Here is a 21,120-nt window from a genome sequence, read left to right on the forward strand (position 1 = left end):
ACCACGGATCGGATCAAATTAGGCATCATTCCTAATCCGATCCGCTCACAACGGATTGGAGAATGTTGAATCCGCCACCAATCCGTTAGCCCACGGATCGGATCGGATCCAATTCGTGGACTAAATTTTCTAAATTAGTTTATTTTTAATTTTTTATCAATTTCATATCCAATTACAGGAGTGTAAAATAGAAGATAGATTAACCCAATTTAAATGCATAATAACAATAATAATCAAATTATAAAATATTGCATAACCAAGAGAATAGTAGTTATCTAAATTATCCGAAAAAACAGTAGGACTATGCCAATATTACATAATAGTAGCAGTGAAGTGAAATAAAAAAAGGGATAGCATATCCATGTGCCAAATATTACATAACCAAAGGTCCAATAGTAGTAGTGAACCAAATAGGCAAATATTACATAACCAAAGGTCCAAAAGTAGCAGTGAAGTGAAAAAAAAGAAAAAGAGAAAAGAAAGGAGTAGACTAGCAGTGCAGTGAAAAAAAAGGAGTAGCCGAACAATCTCCATGAATCTTCTCAAACCGTAGATTATCAGTAAATACTTACCAAAAAAAATATAAAAAAAACGTCAGAGGTTGTGGCACACGGATTGCCACGGATAGAGTTGTTATATATTAATATTATATATTTTATATATATACTCCTTCCGTCCCAAAATAGTTGGGATGTATTGGGATTCCAACTTTTTCCAACTTTTTATTGAAGTGTAGTTGACAATGAGTGAAATTCCATTTTTAACCTTGTAAAGTGCTAAACAACTAAAACAAGTAAATGGAAAAGGGGTAGTTTGGGAATGTGATGAAAAAAAGTACATCTACTTTTAGAAAGGGACATGTATTTTGGGACATCCCAAAAAGAAAAGATGGATATATATTTTGGGACGGAGGGAGTATATATTTTACGGATTACCCACGGATTGCCACGGATCGGATTGGATTTTTGACAGCTTAATCCGTGATCCGATCCGTGGATTACGGATTCAATTTTTTAGAATTCACCACCGATCCGTGGGTCTGGTAATCCAATCCGATCCGTACAGATCGGGTTCGCGGATTGACGGATTTTTTGCCCACCCCTAATGCCTTGTCTCCCTGGGAATTTACTAATTTGCCCTTGTAGGTTTTGAATATTCAAATTTGAAATTTTAAATTCTAAAGACATATATGAAAAGATGTAAAATATATTATTTTAAAAAGGAAAGTGAATAATTATTTTGGAACAGACCAAAAAGAAAAGTATGACATTTTTTTTTTGGACAGAGGAGTATAATTTTTGTTTTTCATTTTATTTGATTTAATTTGACTAAACTGAAGTTTTATACCAACTAATATAATTCGGTATATTTTAATTTATTTTCTTTTATAACAAGATCATTTTAATGCAAATAATGTGATAATATGATTTGTTTAAGATAGTTGTAATTATTAACGTACATCTACCCAATAGTATAATATTCCAATGCATGAAGAGGGCAAGAGTTTGAGCCTAGGTATGACTAGAAAAAAAATGTGCAAGTAGAAATGGCATTTCATAAATTTGGAGTCTCCCGAATTTAATTTTTGAATCATCCAATTCATAACGATTTTTTGAATTTATAATAAATTTCTCACATCGCATTTAAAAAAAAAAATACTACAATGCATAAAATATTTTTGTATTTTAAATATTATCAATATTATAAATAATACTAATATAATTTAATCACATTTTCTGGTGGTAATAAAATTATATTTTTATTATTTTAAAAAATATATAATAATCATTAGTATATACAACTATCTAAATATTAAAAATATTAATATATATATATATATTTGTTACAGTTCCACGTGACTTTAGGTCTTGATTCTTGAAATTTTATATAGTGGGACTACAGGGATCTCCGTGCTTGATCAGTCTGTCTTACCGCTGTAAAGAACATGGGTTTCACTTGCAAAATGTCTCGAACGCCGCGAGAAAAACGCGAGTGCTTGAACTGTCTCGACCCATTTCTGGGTCCACGACCACGACTGGGACTAGAAAGAGAGTGTGTAGAGATAGAGAGACATGTAATTATTGCAGAGCTTCTTATATTTCCCAAATTTACAGATAATACAGCCAAAGAATCTTCTTTTAGATTCGATGCAAATACACTTCTCGTCTAACAAAGCCCTAATTTTGTTTCTTCTAAAAGGTACTATTACTACTACTTCTTCATCTTCTTCTTCTTCTGTGTTATGTGTGTACATATATGTTGTCATTAGTTTCTGACAGTCGTCTTAGATAGCTCTTCACGAGTCATATATATGGTCTTTATGGCTGTTAAAGATTCTTTGAATTTTTTTCGATCAGGTAGATTTGAGCTGGCTTGCTTTTACGATTTGCTATCAGTTTGCTTTGATGAGGAGGCACTAGAATTACATTGTTTGGTTTGTTGAATTTGATTGGGGGTTGGGTCATTAATATCTCTCAGCTATATTCCTGTTGTATAGATGAAAATTTAATGGGCTTAATAGGTGGAGAAATAAATCAATTTGAATTAATTGGGTAAACAGGGGAAGAATTAAGTATGTTGACTACATTTACCGGTATATATCACACAGAAAACAATATGCAGGCATATACAGACATATACAGATTCGTATAATCGTATATTTATATATATTGTGGCTTGGGAACTTATAAAAAAAATGTGTTTGGAGTACATATCCGCGTGTGTATATATTGTAGGGTGGTTAATGAGTCATATTCACATACAAGGAGAAAAAAAATGAAAATTAGCGTTTCAGGTTGATAAGTTTAATCATTTTATATAAATCTTGAGAGGAAATTCAATTGATTATGCAACCGGGAATACCTTAGAGAGGAAGCAGATGGGATTGAATTTAATATAGGAACGCTAAATGAAGTCACCAAAGGAAGTAATAACACACTTCAAAAGATTGGAGAAAAAAAAAATTCAGTGGGTGCTGATAATATACCTATAGAGGCTTGGAGAAAGTTAGGAAAGTAAGTAATTGAGTGGCTAACACTGTAACACATTTGTTTAACAACATTCTAAAAGATGGCATGATGGCAAATAAGTGGAGGTAAAGTCCAATAGTACCATTTACAAAAATAAAAGGGTATATATAAAATTGTAGCAACTATAGAAGAATTATTTAATGAGTCACGCCATGAAACTATGAGAAAGGGTATTAGAGCAAATATTAAGGAAGGAATCTACTGTATCCATTAACCAATTTGGATTTATGCCATGGAGATCAATATTGTATACTTATAAAACAATTAGTTGAAGACTATAGGAGTAAGCAAAGAGATCTACATATGGTTTTTAGATTTAGAAAAAGATATGATAGAGTCCCAAGACATATAATTTGGTGGATTTTACAAAGAAAACAAACTCCTATGCAAATAATAAGGTTCTCTAGGATATATATATAAACACATAAACTAGAGTTTGTTCTATATGTGTTGAGACTAGTGAGTTCTCTATAAAAGTAGGATTACACCAAAGGATTAGTGCTAAGTCCATGTTTTAGATGAAATATTAAAAGAATTTCAAAGAGACATTCTGTGGTGTATCTTGTTTGCCAATGATATAATATTAATGGATCCACTTTTTTTTTTTTTTTTTTTGATAAGTAAAAAATTCAATAAAAGTGTTCAAAAAAGGAACATGTCCCTCAAAAACAACGCAAGGCCAAATATGGCCTCTAAACCCGCAACAAATCCAAAAACTCTACAAGCCCATCCAAGGATTTACAATTTCTTCCTAGAACCCAACAAAAAAAGGGTGCCAAGGATGGAGAATTTCAACGACCCAACATGATTTTCCTTTCCTTCAAATGATCTCCTAATTCTTTAAAACCATAGACACCACCAGATACACAAAGGAGTAACCCTCCAAGAGTCACGAGCTTGGCCCCCCACTATGCATCCGCTCCAGGCTTCAACCAAGCCTCTGGTAGACTGTGGCATAACCTAATGAATCCCAAACAAACCTAAAAACAAAAGCCAACAATCTCGGGACACTGGACAATGTAAAAGAAGACGATCAACCGTTTCCTCACCATTTTTGCACATAAAACACCAATTCACCACGATCTGTCTTCTTATCTGAAGGTTGTCCTGGTATCCATGCAAAAAATGCTACTTTGAGAGGCGCTTTTGTTCGCCAAATGGCCCTCCATGGAAAGACAGTCCAGGAGCATCCGCAAAACAATGATAAAATGATCGAACATCAAAACGCCCAAGTGAAGATGGAGCCCAAACGCATATGTTGAAAGTCTCCTCAACCATCTCTTGGCGATATAACATATCCAAAAAGTTCATAGCATCCTCCATCTCCCAATCCTGAAACAACCTCAATAAATGTACATCCCAGACCGTTCTTCCACTATCAAGGCGATAGCAGTTGACCACCATGGCATGCCTATTAGAAGCAATCCTAAAGAGTCTAGGGAAAATGCTAGCAAGGGAACGCTCCCTGCACCATATGTCATCCCAAAAACGTATCCTCCTGCCATCTCTGACACGAAATCTGATGTGCTTAGAGAATTCGTCCCACCCCTTCTGAATGTGTTTCCAAACCCCAACCCCATATGGAAACCTAACATCGGGGGTGTGCCACCCTCCTCTCGCCTGCCATGTCTACTCACAATCACCCTCCTCTAGAGTCTGTTTCTCTCTATCCCAAATCTCCAAAGCCATTTACCTACCTTACTGAATTGGAGTGCAAACCTTCTCCCACTGACCACTGTACTAGATGATACTTGAACTCCTCCCTTTTACCACCCCACAGAAAATTCCTCTGCAACCTCATGATCCTTTCAGCCACTGAAGAGGGAATCTGGAAGACTGAAAGAAAGTACGTAGGAAGACTCGACATAGTACTCTTCAAAAGAGTTACCTTCCCACCTTTGGAGAGGTACTGTTTCTTCCACCCGACAAGCCGTTTTTCTCAAACCTCTCTACCACTGGATCCTAACTACCCAAGCTTCTGGATGAAGCTCCAAGAGGTAGACCCAAATAAGGAATGGATAATGAACCAGTGTTGCAACCTAAAACAAGAGCCAAAGTAGAGATATTTGGAACCTCTCCTACTGACACTAAGACACTTTTGCCCACATTAACTTTTAACCCACAAATGACTTGAAACTAAATCAGAACACATCTCAAATATCTCATCTGAGACACATCCGCATCACAAAAAACCACGGTGTCATCCGCACACATCAAATGGGATATCTCTAGCTGACTAGCAACATCCCTACCAATCCTAAAACCTCTAAATAAATGAACTGCCCTTGACATCATTCTGCTGAAAGCCTCCATCACAATAAGGAAAAGAAAAAGAGATAGTGGGTCCCCTTATCGTAACCCTCTCGAGCTACCAAAAAAGCCTGCCGGTGCTCCATTCATAAGGATCGAGAATCGAGTACTAGAGATACAAAATTCATTCCATTTCCTCCATCTGTCACCAAACCCCCTCTCCAAGAAGTAGATAAAAAAGCTCCAGTTAACATGATCATAAGCTTTCTCGATATTCAATTTGCATAGAACACCCGAAATCCCACAAATGAGTCTGGAATCTACACACTCACTAGCAATAAGGACAGAATCGAGTATCTGACGGCCTCCAACAAAAGCATTTTGAGAATTTGAGATGACATTATCCAAGACACCCCTCAATCTCGATGCTAGGACCTTAATAATCAATTTATAAATGCTCCCCACCAAGCTGATAGGTCTAAAGTCCTTGACATCAGATCCTCCCCCCTTCTTTGGAATAAAAGCAATAAAGGTTGCATTCAAACTTTTCTCAAAGTGTCCCCATGAGTGAAAAACAGAGAAAGTGCCCATAACCTCCCCCTACACCACCTCCCAGTTTTCAAGAAGAAATCTCATCGAGAAACTATCCGGACCTGGGGCTTTTTCCCCATTGCAGCTCTTCAAAGCCCTCAACACTTCCTCCTTAGAAAAATGCCTTTCTAGATTGACACCATTAAAGTCAGAGATAGAATCAAAATGCAAACCACCAAGCAAAGGTTGCCATGTCTCTATCTTCGTGAAAAAGTTCTGAAAGAAAGAGGTAACCCCCCTACAAATATCCTCCTCCTTGGAGAGAAGCTCCCCATCCACCGTGATTCTTTCAATATGATTACCTCTCCTGTGAGCATTTGCCAACTGATGAAAAAATTTCGTGTTTCTGTCCCCCTCCCTAAGCCATAAAGCCCTGGATTTCTGTCCTCACGAAATTTCCTCTAATAAAGCAATCTTAGCAAATTCCGCCTGACACTCCACCCTTCTCTGTACCAAACCCTCATTAATGCTACCCTCCCCTTCCTTTCTGTTAATATTAGCAATCTCATCAAAAGCACGATTCTTCCTCCATTCCAAATTTCTGAAATCATCTTGTTCCATTTTTTGAGGTCCTCTTTTAGCCGTCGTAATTTACTTGCAAGGGAAAAACTCGGGCTACCAGAAACCACATAGCTCTCTCACAAAGATCGAACTCTCTCCATAAAGCCCTCCGTACGAAGCCACATGTTTTCAAAACTGAAGGGTGAGCTCCTCTTTCGCATTCCACCGCAGTCAAGAACTAAGGGAATATGATCCGAAGTTGTGCGAGCTAACGCTGCCTGAATGACATTCGGAAACTTCATCTCCCAATCCCCTGTCAAAAGGAATCTATCCAAACGAGATAGTGTAGGACACTCTCTACCACTAGACCATGTGAACGTAGCTCCCTCCAAAGGAAGTTCAATTAGACTGAGGTCATCAATGAAAAAGGAGAACTACTCCATAGCCGTAGTCCACCTTCCCCCAATTGATCTTTCCGAAGGAGAACAAATGATATTGAAGTCACCTCCAATGCACCGGGGATGAGGCCATCTATGCCGCACCGAATCAAACTCCTCCCACATCAGGGGACGACTATCATCATCATTATGATCGTAGACTCCTGAAAATGTCCAGAGGAAACCATCTTCCTCCAGAGAAAAAACACGACACCGAGAACCTATCAACCCAAAAATCTAGCTTAGAAACCCATCTTTTGTCCCACATCACAAGTATGCCACTCGAAGAGCCCATAGCTTCCAGCGCAACCCAATCCACAAATCTTCCACCCTAGATACCCCTAATAATCTCGTTCGAAACCGAAGCGAATTTTGATTCTTGCAGACACACCACATGTGGATCCCACTTCTGAATTGCAAACTTCACCGCCCTCCTTTTATCCGGGTCATTGAGACCCCGGACATTCCATGAAATAATGCGTAGCTTCATTGGCTAACAATAGAAGTCTCCTTCCCTCTCCTCTTCCCTCTTCCCCTCTCCCTCCACTTCTAAAGAGAACTTGGCAAAAAATTTGAAATGTGGGAAAATGCTTAGAATCAAAGGGATTGAAAATTAGTAGAATTGAAACAGATTATATAAAATGTAAATTTAATAAAGATTCAGATCTTGATAATATATTAATCCCACTTAAAAAAACAAAAAATTATTCGAAAGAACCACTTTTGATAGTTAAATCGATAATACAAAAGGATGGAGAGATAGATATTGATATAATTAGTAGAATTGGATCATGGTGGGCAAAATGGAGACAGGCTAGTGGCCTTTTATGCGAGAAAATCCTTGTTCTTGTTGTTTTGGTTTAATAAAAGATGCTTAGGAAAAAAAATGTTAAAAGGAAATATTTATGGAACCGTTATTAGGCCAACTATTCTATTTGGAGTATAGTGTTGGGCTTTAAAAAAGAAACAAGAATAATGCGTTCATGTAGTGGAAATGAGAATGTTAAGATGGATGGTCGAAGTGACTAGAAGAAATAGGATTACAAATGAACGTGAGAGAGAAAAACTAGGAGTGCGTACCATTAAGAGAGAGTAGACTCATATGGTATGGCCACATAAAACGAGGATGTATGGATGTGCTGGTAAGAATAATTTTTTTTTATACAAGTTAAGAGACAGAGAAGGCAACCAAAATTAACATTAGATGTATAAACAATGTGAAAGGAAAAATGAAAAAGAGAATTCACATTAATAATTTTTTTATATAGAAGTTATGGGTTTTAAGGCAAGGATGATTATATGTTTTTTTTTTTTTTTTGGTTTAAATAAGTAAGGATGATGATACGATGAATCAATAGTTTTCAGTGTTTCTATGTTTCATATACTTTGGAGTTGTTGAAGTTGTTGGACTCTTCAGCCCTTTATTCTCAATCCATTATTAATTTGACTTATTACACTTTTTGATCAAACAAGCTCGAAAACTTTCTAGCACACCCAATCATACAAAAATATATAGTTGCTAATGTGAGATGATTATTACAATAATTATTATATGCCATTATGTAAGTGTTTGAAATTATGTCTCACTTTCCTAATTTTCTTGGGCTTCTGATTTATAGTCTTATTTTGCTAGGAATGTTCTTTGGTTAGCTTTGGTAAAAAGGAACTGTAATCCTTGTGTAATAAGGAACAATGATTAGAACTTTATAAATGGATACATAAACTATAATTTGAGACTTATACGAAAATAAGAGAGATGGGTCAATGAGGGTTTCCTTGTCTTTACTTTAAACACGTTGTAGACATGTATAGAACTATAGATGGTCAATAAATTTGGAAGACCACTGATGAGGTAAGTGTGATGTTTATGTGGATATTGGACAATTGAAGGGCTTTTGAATTGACCATGAGATATACTAAGTGGCAATTTGGGTACTAGGGTGTTGGGTATTCTCAACAATTATCTCTTTTCATTTGTGGATGTAGGATAAGTTGTGTTGAAGTACGTTAAATCTGTGGCTTTTGTATGATTGCTTATTATCATGATTAGATCTCTATGCAATTGTACTTTCACTAGTCCAACAATTTCTATTAGAGTTGAAAGCTTTGTTATGGAGAGTTCGTTTTTATCTAAAAGATATCAAAATAATACAAGAACTCTCACTAGTTGATGCAATGGGATTTTATTTAGAAGCGGAATCAATCGATCGACTTGCACTCAATCATGACTTTCAGTGGATCGTATGGTAGCAAATTGTACGATGGCCGTGGAACAAGTGATGATTGGCTTGATGGAATTGCTGGGAATTATATCTTAAATTCTTTATTCTGTTGGGCTTCTATTCTAGAGTCATTGTTGTTTGAAATGTTTTAGGAAATTGGATAAAAATGGATTGTAGTCCTTCTTCAGCAAGGAATTTGGGTTAAGACTCTATAAATGGATACCTAGGTTATTGGTTGAGATTTTATAAGAATGAAAGAGATGGATCTATCATAGCCGCCCTCTTTTCACCTCACACAACCCGTAGATGGGAATATGGTTGATAGAGTTAAAATAACACTGGTGACGAGAAGTGAACTGTGATGCTTGAGTGCTTGTGGACCTGTACATTGAGAAGGGCTTGGGCATTGGCTGCAGGATGTATTGATCGGGAATTGGGTGCTTGGGTGTAGGGTACTCTTTACCTTCGGAATTCTTTACAAATTTATAGTGGTCTATCCCTTCTCATCCATACATTTTGGGCAGTTGTGCTGATCCGTGTTAAATCTTGGATCTGTATGCAAATATGTTACTGCTGGCCCAACAGTAAGATGACAAAAACAATTACTATAAAACCATCTCCTGTGGTGCAGCATAACAAAAATAAGAAATGATCATTATGGAGATTATGTTTGCGAAGATGAAGGGTAACAGAATTATTCTAGGATTTATCATTTATCTATTTTACCATTGCCTATCAGAAATTAAGAGCTTGCTGTTGCTTGACCTTCCTTAAAATGAAGCAGCATTTTTTTAAGTAAAATTCACTAGGAAATATATATATATTTTTAAAAGGGAAGCATTGTAACCCCTAAAAGTTACCCCTTTACAGAATATACCCGGTTCTTGAACTCCCTAAAATAAGGTGGTTGGGAGCTGGACTGTGGAGTTACAACCCGGATACCTGGATGGGGGATTTTATGACCTTTTAATTCATTCAAGCCACATTTTTACTTTCTAATTTTGAGTTTCAGCAAATCAAATTGGAAGGACACCAAACTTTGTAGGAGTAAAAATGTAATTTGGAAGTGATCACAGGAAGAGCGTAAAACCAACAAAAGTGCTTTAAGAGCATGAAATACATGGCTTTATGAAAAAATGGCTCTTTCCATGAGTCGGCCAAGTGCGTGCAGCTGTTACAAAAGTTTAAGCTGTTAGAGAGGTATAACTTAAATATATATATATATATAGTCAACACTTTTAATTGATTTTCTATATGATATAATTCATCTTCCATACTCTTAATTTCCTTCTTTGATGTACTTCTTTCTTTATTGTGCTCCATATTTTCAAAATGACGTTTGTTGATTTTCCCATCTTGATGCATTTGGAAATTATTTTGTATGAGTTTGTTAGTAAAGAAAATCATGTAAGTGTGTAAGCTTTAGGTCTAGTTTTTTATAAAAACGATTTTAATGTGTTGCTGGAATGATTTTGCAGGGATGACACTCATGCATGCATTCAAAAGTTCTAAATTATGTTGCTTTAATCGCAGGAATAACATTTTATGTTGGACCAAATAACTGGGAATGATGAAGATGGAATTGGTTTATGCAATTCTAATATTGGCATATTTGCATTCTTTTGTATTGCCCGATGAGCAAGGTATGTTGTTTATCCGACATTTATTTCATTTTGATAGCATATGTTTTATGCCCAGTATTGCTACCTTCCCCATTTCTTAGAGGTAGTTTCACTTGTCACTAAAAAAAGGCTAAAGGTTAGATGGGTTATTGTCTTTTGGGATTTTGGCATCATTTTAAGAGATCGTAATGTCTTGTTGAACCACAACCTTATAATTTGTTTACTCTTTCTCCCTCCCCATTACCCAAACAAAAGCATTTGAATTCCTATAATCTCTCTCTCTCTTGGCAAGTAGGTCAAGTAGAATGGGCATTGACATAAACATGACATGTTAGGACACAAATACATTAACATTGATATTATGAAAATCAGGGTACGGAAAAGACAAAAGAGATGACAAATCAGTCACTTGATGTAATGTTAAAAGTTGTTTAACTTTTAGAACCATCACTTAGTGCAAAGTAATAACAAGGTTAGGTCTGTAATTAGTTTTTCCCTCCCAGTACCCCACGTAGGCAGGACCATTGTAAGGTGATAGCCTATTACAAGTATTCTATAAGACAAGTATGTAGCCTTGATTAATTTTTAAATTTCTATACTAATAATTTCATGAGCGCTTCTATTTTGCCGACTCTGCAAAAATATACTTTTCCTAATTTCATAACGGTGAATACATAAATTGGAAGTATCCTGTTTATAATTATATAATTTACCTTCCTAGAAGTATCCTGATTATAATTATATAATTTATCTTCCTTATTAATTAATTAATTTTATATTTTATATATTTTTTCTCTATATTAAAAGGTGCCCATTGCACACATGATTTGTGGCAGCCCCGTGTTCAATATCGAATTTTCTTTTCGTTCCTTTTCTTCTTTTAGGGCGTTGCTGTGTTGCACACTTTTGGATGTGTTCATCCTATTTCTAAGTGTTGGGTATTGCTTGTATTATGTTTCAGCTAAGTGTCAGAAGTTTCAGTCAACTGTTCAAGTGTATGAAATTTCAAAGTATATATTTCTAATATGGACTCATCCAGAATTTTTTTTTAGATAAGTGGACTCATCCAGAAATTTTGGACGTGTTTATGGGATTACGGTAAGTTTTGTCACTTGACATGGACTTGGTCGGGCACCGACATAACTACCCTGCGAAAATATTTTTGACACTTAAGGAGTGATAGTGTAATGGGAAGTATCCTATTGGAATGTAAGTCCAAATCTCAAACTATTAAGTTCTAGACTTATATGAAATCCTCTTCTGGTGGAGTGGTTAATGTCAGATTGACATCAAATTTTATGTTCCTTTTGTAACAAGTAGTATGTCTATTAAACTGGAACCAGAATTAAAATTATAAGCGGTATCGTGTCATTGTGTTACAATCTCTAAATGTGGTATAGAGGTAGGCTTATGTATGGTCGAATGCTCAAGTTCTTCATTTACTTACAAAAATTGTTCTGTTGAAGTTAAATATGTCGAAGCATTTAACTAAATGCATCCTGTTTAAGTAGTATTTTGTGCTATGCTCAATTTTTTCCTAAAACAGAATCCAAGGAGAAGAAATGGATGATTTTGTTTTAGGATCACTATTTATTGTTCAAAAAACTTGGTATTCCATCTTTCCAAACGTGTTCCAAACAGAGATCTTTAAGGCATTAACATTTTCTGATAACATGGTTGAGCATCATGAGTTTAGGAATATTAGGGATTTCTTCAGTATTGCTATTTAACCTCTTATATTTGCTTATACCTGTTTTTCTAAAGTTTTTGTCATGCTGATTCGTTTGGAAAGGCAGATTTGTCTTAATGGTGGATAATCTTGAGGCCTGTTTCAGGAGACGCACTCTATGCATTGAGGATTTCACTGAATGCTTCATCTGATCAGCTCACCGATTGGAACACATATCAAGTTAACCCCTGCACTTGGTCCAAAGTTGCATGTGACCCGAGTAATAAAGTCACTTCCGTGTAAGTAATTTGGTGATGTAATCTTTCCTTTCCTTCGGACCTCGATATCGTGCTAACATACTGATGCCCATCAGCCCATGTCATTGAAGCAAGTTTTTCCCTAAACGTTGTGTATGATTATATGTATTATTTGTTTGCAGATCATTGGCATCCATGGGACTTTCTGGATTCTTGTCCCCTAAAATAGGAGTTCTGAAGACTCTGTTGACACTGTACGTGTAGGGAAATTGGGGCAGTCGGTAGAATTGTTGAATTGCATTAGTCTAATTTCTGGGTACATTTAGTTTGCCTGATGCCTGTTGCCTCAACTTTTTGCAATGGACTAATGTTACTGGGATTGCCATAGATTTCATATATGTGTTCGATATTATAAATTGGTACGACTCTATGAGATAATGCCAGAGGACCTGTCTCCAGTGACATTTAGTCTTCTAGTTGAGTTGCCTCAGCACACTTGCTTATAAGTTTCTCCACTGTTATCTCATTCACAGACTGGTTTTCTAGATGTATATCACTCTCATCTTCCCTCGAAGGGAAAGAGTTAGTAAAATCTCAGAATTTACAATCAAATCATTTAATATTTCCTTTTTAGACTTATGGCGGGTCTCGCTTGAACTTTCCTTGTTAGGTCTCCTTGCTTCTTTTGATGATTGACACGTTATAGTATCTCCTGTGCTTCTCGTCATTGTCTCTCATTTGCTATGAAATTAAACTTGAGGTGTTTCTCTCCATGTGTGCATAAATGAGATATGCCTTGCAGCAGAACAGTTTCATATTTGCTAGATTAGTACTGACTACTGACTATTACATGAACATATATACTTTGGGTTCAAAGAACTTTTAGTTCTGCATTTCTGGATGAATTTCTTTATCTAGTGACAGATATGCAAATGAACTTGCAACTCTTATGTCATCCTATTCCAATGTTAATTTTGATAGTTGATACATACCAGATGGATTCGTCATGTAGTTCATTGCAGGGAAATGCAATAACTGGCCGGATACCATAAGAATTTGGAGATTTGACAAGCCTGACAATGTTGGATTTGGAAAATAACCGTTTAACTGGTGAAATACCATCTTCCCTTGGCAATCTCAAGAAGCTTCAGTTCTTGTATGTAATGCCGTCTGCATTGTATTAGCATTTCTATAGCATTTCGTATGCCTTTGCTTATTTTTCTTATGTTCCATGTGATTTACTTGATTTTCAAGCAGGTATTTAAATCAAAACAATCTCACAGGGACGATCCCTGAGTCACTCTCAAATCTTACAAACTTGATTAGTATGTAAGTGATTAGATCTCTTGCGATGCACATATGGTATGGCAATATAAGATTTGCCTCTTGATTGAATAGGTATACCTTTTGTCAGCTTCTGATGGCATATTTGGAATTTCTTTTGCAATCAGCTTTCTTCAAATAGTCTCAGCGGTCAAATACCTGAGCGTTTATTTCAAGTTTCAAAATACAAGTATGAACAAAGTTTTCCTAATGATATCGATGCCTAGTTCAGGCAGTAATCAACGTTGTTCACTTCTCTCTCTCTCTCTCTCTCTCTCTCTCTCAACACACGAACACCAGCTTTGAATTTAATTTGACTTCAGCTGCTTATTGCAGATTTACAGGGAACCATTTGAATTGTAGCTTAAATTTCACTCACGTTTGTGTATCTGATAATGGAGGTAATAGAATTAGTTGTTTGACAAGACTCTGCTTTATAGTATTGGAAATTTATACAGCTGCACAATTTTCCCTTACTTGGACAAGCTTAATCTTATGCCTGTGCTATCTTGGCAGGTGCTTTGCGTAGACCAAAAACTGGAATAATAGTTGGGATTGTAGGTGGAATTCTAGGTTTTCTTGTTTTTGGTGGTGTGCTGTTGTTTTTGTGGAAGGGCAGGCATAAAGGCTACAGGCGTGAAGTTTTTGTAGATGTTGCAGGTTTGTGTTGCTTGTTAATTTATGAACCTGAATGCAGAGGCTGCTTGATATGCTGAATATTATTGCTTACTGGAAGTTTGCTGTTTCTTGAATATGGTTATGTGTGGTGTTGCTGGGAATATATCTGTCCTGTGGCATTTCGGATACTTGTTGAGGATGGTGTTTTGTGCTGTATTTCATTCTTCTCCTACCTACAATTGCAGAAAAATCTCAAGATCATGCCATATATTGAATTCCTGATCTTTTTCATATAACACTATAAAAGAAAACGTGTTCTAAAAATCAACTCCTCAGCCTCAAACTCTGATCAGTTTGCTGGACTGGGCTAAGTTTTGGATTGATTTGATAAGAAGGCAGGTCAAATGTGGTTACAGGACAACTTGGTTAATGTAAAACTTTGCTGATTTTTTAGCACAAAAAATTAATAATAAAACATCAAAGACATTTATACAATGGTAAGAAGCCAAATGGGTGAAATTGGCTCATATTTTTTTCCCCAATAGCACAAACCTCTTTTTATGAACTACTCTCAATGTATGGATATGGATCCTCTCCAAGCCGCCTAAATCCAATTATTAGAAACACGCCATGTCATCAATTGGTTAACCACCCACTATGCTATGGTTTCTTGCACAAATTTATCTTAACCAAAATAATGTTGTGGTGTGTTTATAACCGTTGGATGTGGTCTTGTAGATACTTGGAGAGAAGAAAGCTTGCAGAGGATCCGCATGGCAATTGATGGATAAAATAATATTTTTAAGTCATTATCTATTTGAAGCAATTGCTTTCTGTATAAATTTCTTCTTTCAATACCAACAAGTTTTGGCTTCTCAAATACCAAACGCAGGTTTTAACTCCTCTAGGTGTGAGTCTGGGATGTCTCACATCTGGCTACAGCGTAAAAGAAAAAGGATAGAAACCCATTGGCAGTAGAGAGTAACCATATAAAGAAATAAATGTTATTCTAAACTTGAATTTGAACTTTAGTTGGTCCACTTTATAGTTGGCTTTACAGGGCTTATTTTTATTTTAAATTTTTTTCATTCGTTTCCGTGATGTCTTTGTTACTTTTCTTAATCCCTTCTTGTTGGTAAATTCTAGTTGAGGGTTTGATTTTTTTGTGACTTCATTTACTTTGGGAATTTGCTGATGTCTTTTTTTTCCTTTTTCTTGTCCTGTGCGCTCAGGTGAAGTCGACCGCAGAATTCTGTTCGGACAATTGAGAAGGTTTTCATGGAGGGAATTACAGCTCGCGACAGATAACTTTAGTGAGAAAAATGTACTTGGACAGGGAGGTCTTGGAAAGGTTTATAAAGGAGTGCTTTCAGATAACACAAAAGTTGCTGTGAAACGGTTAACTGATTATGACAGTCCTGGTGGAGACGCAGCATTCCAGCGTGAAGTTGAGATGACAAGGGTAGCTGTTCACAGGAATCTATTACGGCTAATTGGGTTCTGCACAACTCCAACGGAACGCCTTTTGGTGTATCCCTTTATGCAGAACTTAAGTGTTGCATATCGTCTTCGAGGTATTAGTTCTTTAATCTGTTTATGTGAATATGAGATACTAACTGATGTTTTTTTTAAGGATATTTACCCTTGTTTATGTTATCTTATTTCCTTTTTTTTGGTTGAAATCTTGTTTATATCTCTGTATATACATATATGTAGCCTTTTTATATTTATTTCTTGGGAATGGTCTAACTATAAGAAATAACCGAGAATGGTATATTCCTATATGGATATGGTGTAGACAGAATTAGATTATTAAGTAGTAAGAGTTCTAATTAACTACCTCGACAGTTATTAAAACTTCCTCTTCTGAGTTGTTGAATAGCAAGTTTCTTATTTTAATGTAACCATCTCATGGAAGTCCTCTTCTTTCTTTTGCTCACCATTTCATTGGGGCTACAATTGGCTAATTACTTATTATTATTTTTAAGTCTGCTAATTGTGTTTTATTTTATTTTTGGATTACTCTCTTATATATAATATTGATAAATATACTTCCATTTTTTGTCTTTAATGATTCTTGATTTTTCTAATGTGGTGTGTTATGATCAAGTTATTATAAACTTCTCCCACAGAGTCTGCTTTAGTTTATATGAATATTTCTGATTAACCATAATTGTATTTTATGATTCCACCAGTTGCCCAACTTGAGTGGAATCTCCTGCATACAGAGCTCAGGTCCCATTTGGGACACGGTTGTGTGTGTTTTACTTATCATAATTGAATACAATGATTGGGGGTCCTTCAGTTTAAAGAACTTAAAACCCTCAACCATCATTATGGGAGTTAGAGGAGATACAATTACTGCCCTTGGTGGTTTTAGAGAGGTTATTGTTGATCCTAGAGAAATCAATACACTGAACAATTTCGAAATTCTCTAGTAGCAACGATATCCTTCTTAGCAATATCATTTTCATTTAGGAATAGTTGATGATGAAAACAAATAAAAAGGAATGGCTTTTTGACCCAAAGAGGCTTTTGTTGAAATTATGAAAGTGGTGGCCCCGTGGAGACTTTTGGTTGCGAAATCTTTCCTTTTGGGAAAAGCCCTCTTTTATGTAAAGGAACATGTTCTGCTAAGGAAGATGGGGAAACTATAGTGTGATCAAATGGAACCATTGGATTATTCATTAGCCATTGGGTGGTGTTCGTCGATTTCTTGGGGAGGGGCCCCTGAAGGCCAGTCCTAGTCCATACCTAACAGATGTGGCCCCAGAGGATTCTGCGGCAGAAGCCCCTGAAGGAGGCAAGTTATAGCTTGGTTGACTGTTATGTTTAACAAGACCAAAAGACTAAGAAGATGCTCTGTGAAGAGGAGAAAGCACTTAGGTTTAGAATCTGGTTAACCTAGTGTTGTATGCCTTTCTTCTTTTGGTCAACTGATTTGGTTCCATGATTTTTTTTCATAAAAATGGATGTTCATGTGTTTATGATTTTATACTATATATTTTGTTACTCTACCTATTTTAACAAGCTTATTGATTGATATTTAAATTTCAGTTAGTTGTGATGGCTGAAATTTTAAAAATCAGTTAAAGTTTGTTATTTAGTTTTCAAGACCTATTCACCCCCTCTAGGTCTATTTCGGGCTTTGCACACTTGTAATGGTCCTTGTTTCTTTACGGGGCACAAATTCCTAATTGGCTTCTTCCTCTGGTTGGAGTAAGTGCTTAATATTTTTAATTGGCTTATACTCAGACCTTTTAAACTAGTGCCCGTACTTACATATCCTAAGAAGTGAAAATGTTCTCAACTGTCATACAATTGTGAGTTATGGATTGCATGCACCTTTTGAAAGATCTGTTTCTAGTGATACTAAGACACTTGTACAAATATGCTGATTTATCTTTTGTGAATTTGGTGATCTTTAATTTACAGTGGCTTTCTGCTTATGTTTGACAAATTTTGAGCATTAAAATGCAGAGCTTAAACCTGGGGAGCCTATTTTAGATTGGCCTACAAGAAAACGAGTGGCTTTAGGCACTGCACGTGGGCTGGAGTACCTTCATGAACATTGTAATCCTAAAATTATTCATCGAGATGTTAAAGCTGCTAACATATCATTGGATGAAGATTTTGAAGCAGTTGTTGGTGACTTTGGGCTGGCAAAGTTAGTGGATGTGAGGAAGACTAATGTGACAACCCAAGTTCGTGGGACAATGGGTCACATAGCACCTGAATATTTGTCCACTGGAAAGTCTTCAGAAAGGACTGATGTTTTCGGTTATGGGATTATGCTTCTGGAGCTTGTAACTGGTCAGCGGGCTATAGACTTTTCACGCCTGGAAGAAGAAGACGATGTTCTATTGCTTGACCATGTAAGATAACCTATTTTCATGGTTTGTGCATGCTTTCTCTCTCTCTCTCTCTAATATATATATATATATATATATGTATGTATATATTTGCATTTGCGTATGCGCACATGCACATCTAATCGAAATTACAATGTAACTGTTACTTTGAGAACCTGGGAGGTTAGGTGTGAAGTGGCCAAGCCATGAGCTACGCTTTATATTTACTGCTGGGGTGAGGCATCGATATATTCGTGTGCTTTCTCATAAATATATACATAAATGCATGAATTAATATCAACATTCATATTGCCACAAATAACGCAAGATGTCGGTTTAATGCTTAATGAACTTTGATAGGGGCCATCTATTTGTCCAGATATTAAATAATGTCATTTTGGTTTTCATATATTTAAGTTGCATTTGTCCCTTGAGATTTACACGCTTAAAGAATTTAAAATGATGAGATGCTCTGCATCCGGATCCATTGAATTGGGAGTTCTCCCCTCATTTTATTTATTATTTCTTATAATGAAAATATCATTCAACATGATGAACCTGTGAATCTAATGCTTGCAAATTGAACTTGAAATGTTAAAGTTTTTCTGTGGTTTCTGGATGCCATAGCTATCCATTGTTTCTAGCATATCGAGCTCTGTACTGATACTAGTCTTATCTATATCCACTGCTTAATAGATTATGCTAATGTTTCCTTGAAGGTCAAGAAACTGGAAAGAGAAAAAAGATTAGATGCTATGGTGGATCGAAACCTAAATAGGAACTACAACATACAAGAAGTGGAGATGATGATTCAGGTTGCATTGCTGTGCACACACACAATCTTCACCGGAGGATCGTCCAGTAATGTCAGAGGTGGTCCGGATGCTGGAAGGAGAAGGGCTGGCTGAGAGGTGGGAAGAATGGCAGCGCGTTGAAGTTAACCGTAGGCAGGAGACCGAGAGACTACAGAGAAGATTTGACTGGGGAGAAGATTCAATACATAATCAGGATGCTATTGAGTTGTCTGGTGGAAGATGAGGTAAAGCACAAATCAGAGCCAATCTATAATTTTGTTGTGGTAGATTAGCCTGAATGAAGCATGGTTGTGTATCCATTACGCATGACAATGCATTGCTTGTATCAGCTCTTCATATTGTTCGCTGTGCTCTCAAAACTCTTTTTTTGTTACATTATGTGTGATAAATGTTATGTGCATGCACTTACTGAATATTCATCTGGTTCCTCATGGATCTTCTGGAGAATCTGGACTGAATATTCACCTTGTCAATTGAGGAGATACCACTAGGTTTCGGCTTGTGATGATATGAATAATTTAATAAAGGAAATACTGGGTTTTGCTATTGACATATTTGCTATATATATATATATATATATATATGGTCTTATTGACGTAAAATTAAAATTTTATTTATATCCAATTACTGGCCCAAACATCTTGTAATTATGGGCTGAGCTAGGGTCTGAAATTGTGGAATCAACTAGTGACTGATCAGGTAACAGTACAGTAGTAAGAAAATAAAACATTACCGGTTTGTTTGGAAGGAAAATATTCTTTTTGAAAAATATATTTTTTTATTTTTACTTTGTCGGTATTTGGTAAAGGTTTATGTTGAGGTTGAGATTGAGTTCATCGGGTGGACATGTAAAATAACTTGCTGAGAATTGATGGATAAATTATTTTTGTTAAATTTAAATATATATATTTTTTTCGTAAATATTTTTAAAAAATTAATTTTTTTTTTTTTTTTATTTCGTCCAAACAAGCGGAGCCAACGTTGTTAAGTTTCATTTTCATTGACCATCATTTCTCACACACGCCTAATCTCACTCTAGATTTAAGAAAATAAAACATTACAATGTTAAATTTCTTACTCTAGATTTAAGAAAATAAAACATTACAATATTAAATTCATTTTCAGTGACCAATACACACAGAATATTTTTTCCAAAATTTCTCATTTCAAACAAAATTACAAATATGGCCGATCTATACAAACTCCTCCTTGTCGTTGGAAGCAACCGCCATATTGTTGGCTTATGCTACAATAAATTCCAGTTGTGTAGTCACCAATTCAATGCATGCGGAGTAAACAACCCCAATTCTGGTATTAACTGTGAAAAACCCGCTGGCCCGATCGTTGATGTTAAACGTGAAGTTACTAAATCTACCAAAAATTTCTTAACACAAGAAGTGGATTCACTAAATTGTCGGGTTGGGTGTGGGGGTGAAGAGGAACGTTACCCTTTGGCATGAATGACAGCAAAAACAAGGCGCGATCAGGTTGTTCATATCAATCAAAGAGTCTCAAAATTTTAAATTTCCTTATATAAGTTTTAGTATAATTTTTTTCTAATATTTTTAAAAATTAATCCATATAGAAATTTAATATTGAGCTCTCAAAAATAAAGTTATTTTTATGTGTTTTATCTCTCCTAATCATTCACATTTTTTAATTAAACTCTAACCAATACAAAAATATTGGGCTCCAAAATTTATATCCTTAAATGATTTATTTACTTATTATTATTATTTTTTTATCTATCTCTTTATCTTTCTCCTCCGAATACAGAATGTTATTATTGGTTACAAAGATTTATATTATGTAATAACCTCTCTCTCTCTCTCTCTCTCTCTCTCTCTCGCATTTTTTACAACACCACCACTAAATTTTTCTTTTTTCAGTAAACATTAGATTGGGATTTTCTAAATCAGTTATATTGTTCCTTTT

The 21,120-nt window shown here is 35.7% G+C and overlaps 1 pseudogene; it reads left to right on the forward strand.

Moving 5' to 3' along the window:
* The first annotated feature begins 1,916 nt into the window (after positions 1–1,916).
* Positions 1,917–19,731, forward strand: LOC132268166 (probable LRR receptor-like serine/threonine-protein kinase At5g10290; annotated as a pseudogene).
* The last annotated feature ends 1,389 nt before the right edge of the window (positions 19,732–21,120 follow it).

This window comes from Cornus florida, unplaced genomic scaffold (assembly GCF_030987335.1).
Source record: "Cornus florida cultivar Cherokee Brave unplaced genomic scaffold, ASM3098733v1 CherokeeBrave_3.0.0_Hap2_Chr08, whole genome shotgun sequence".
NCBI lineage: Eukaryota > Viridiplantae > Streptophyta > Magnoliopsida > Cornales > Cornaceae > Cornus > Cornus florida.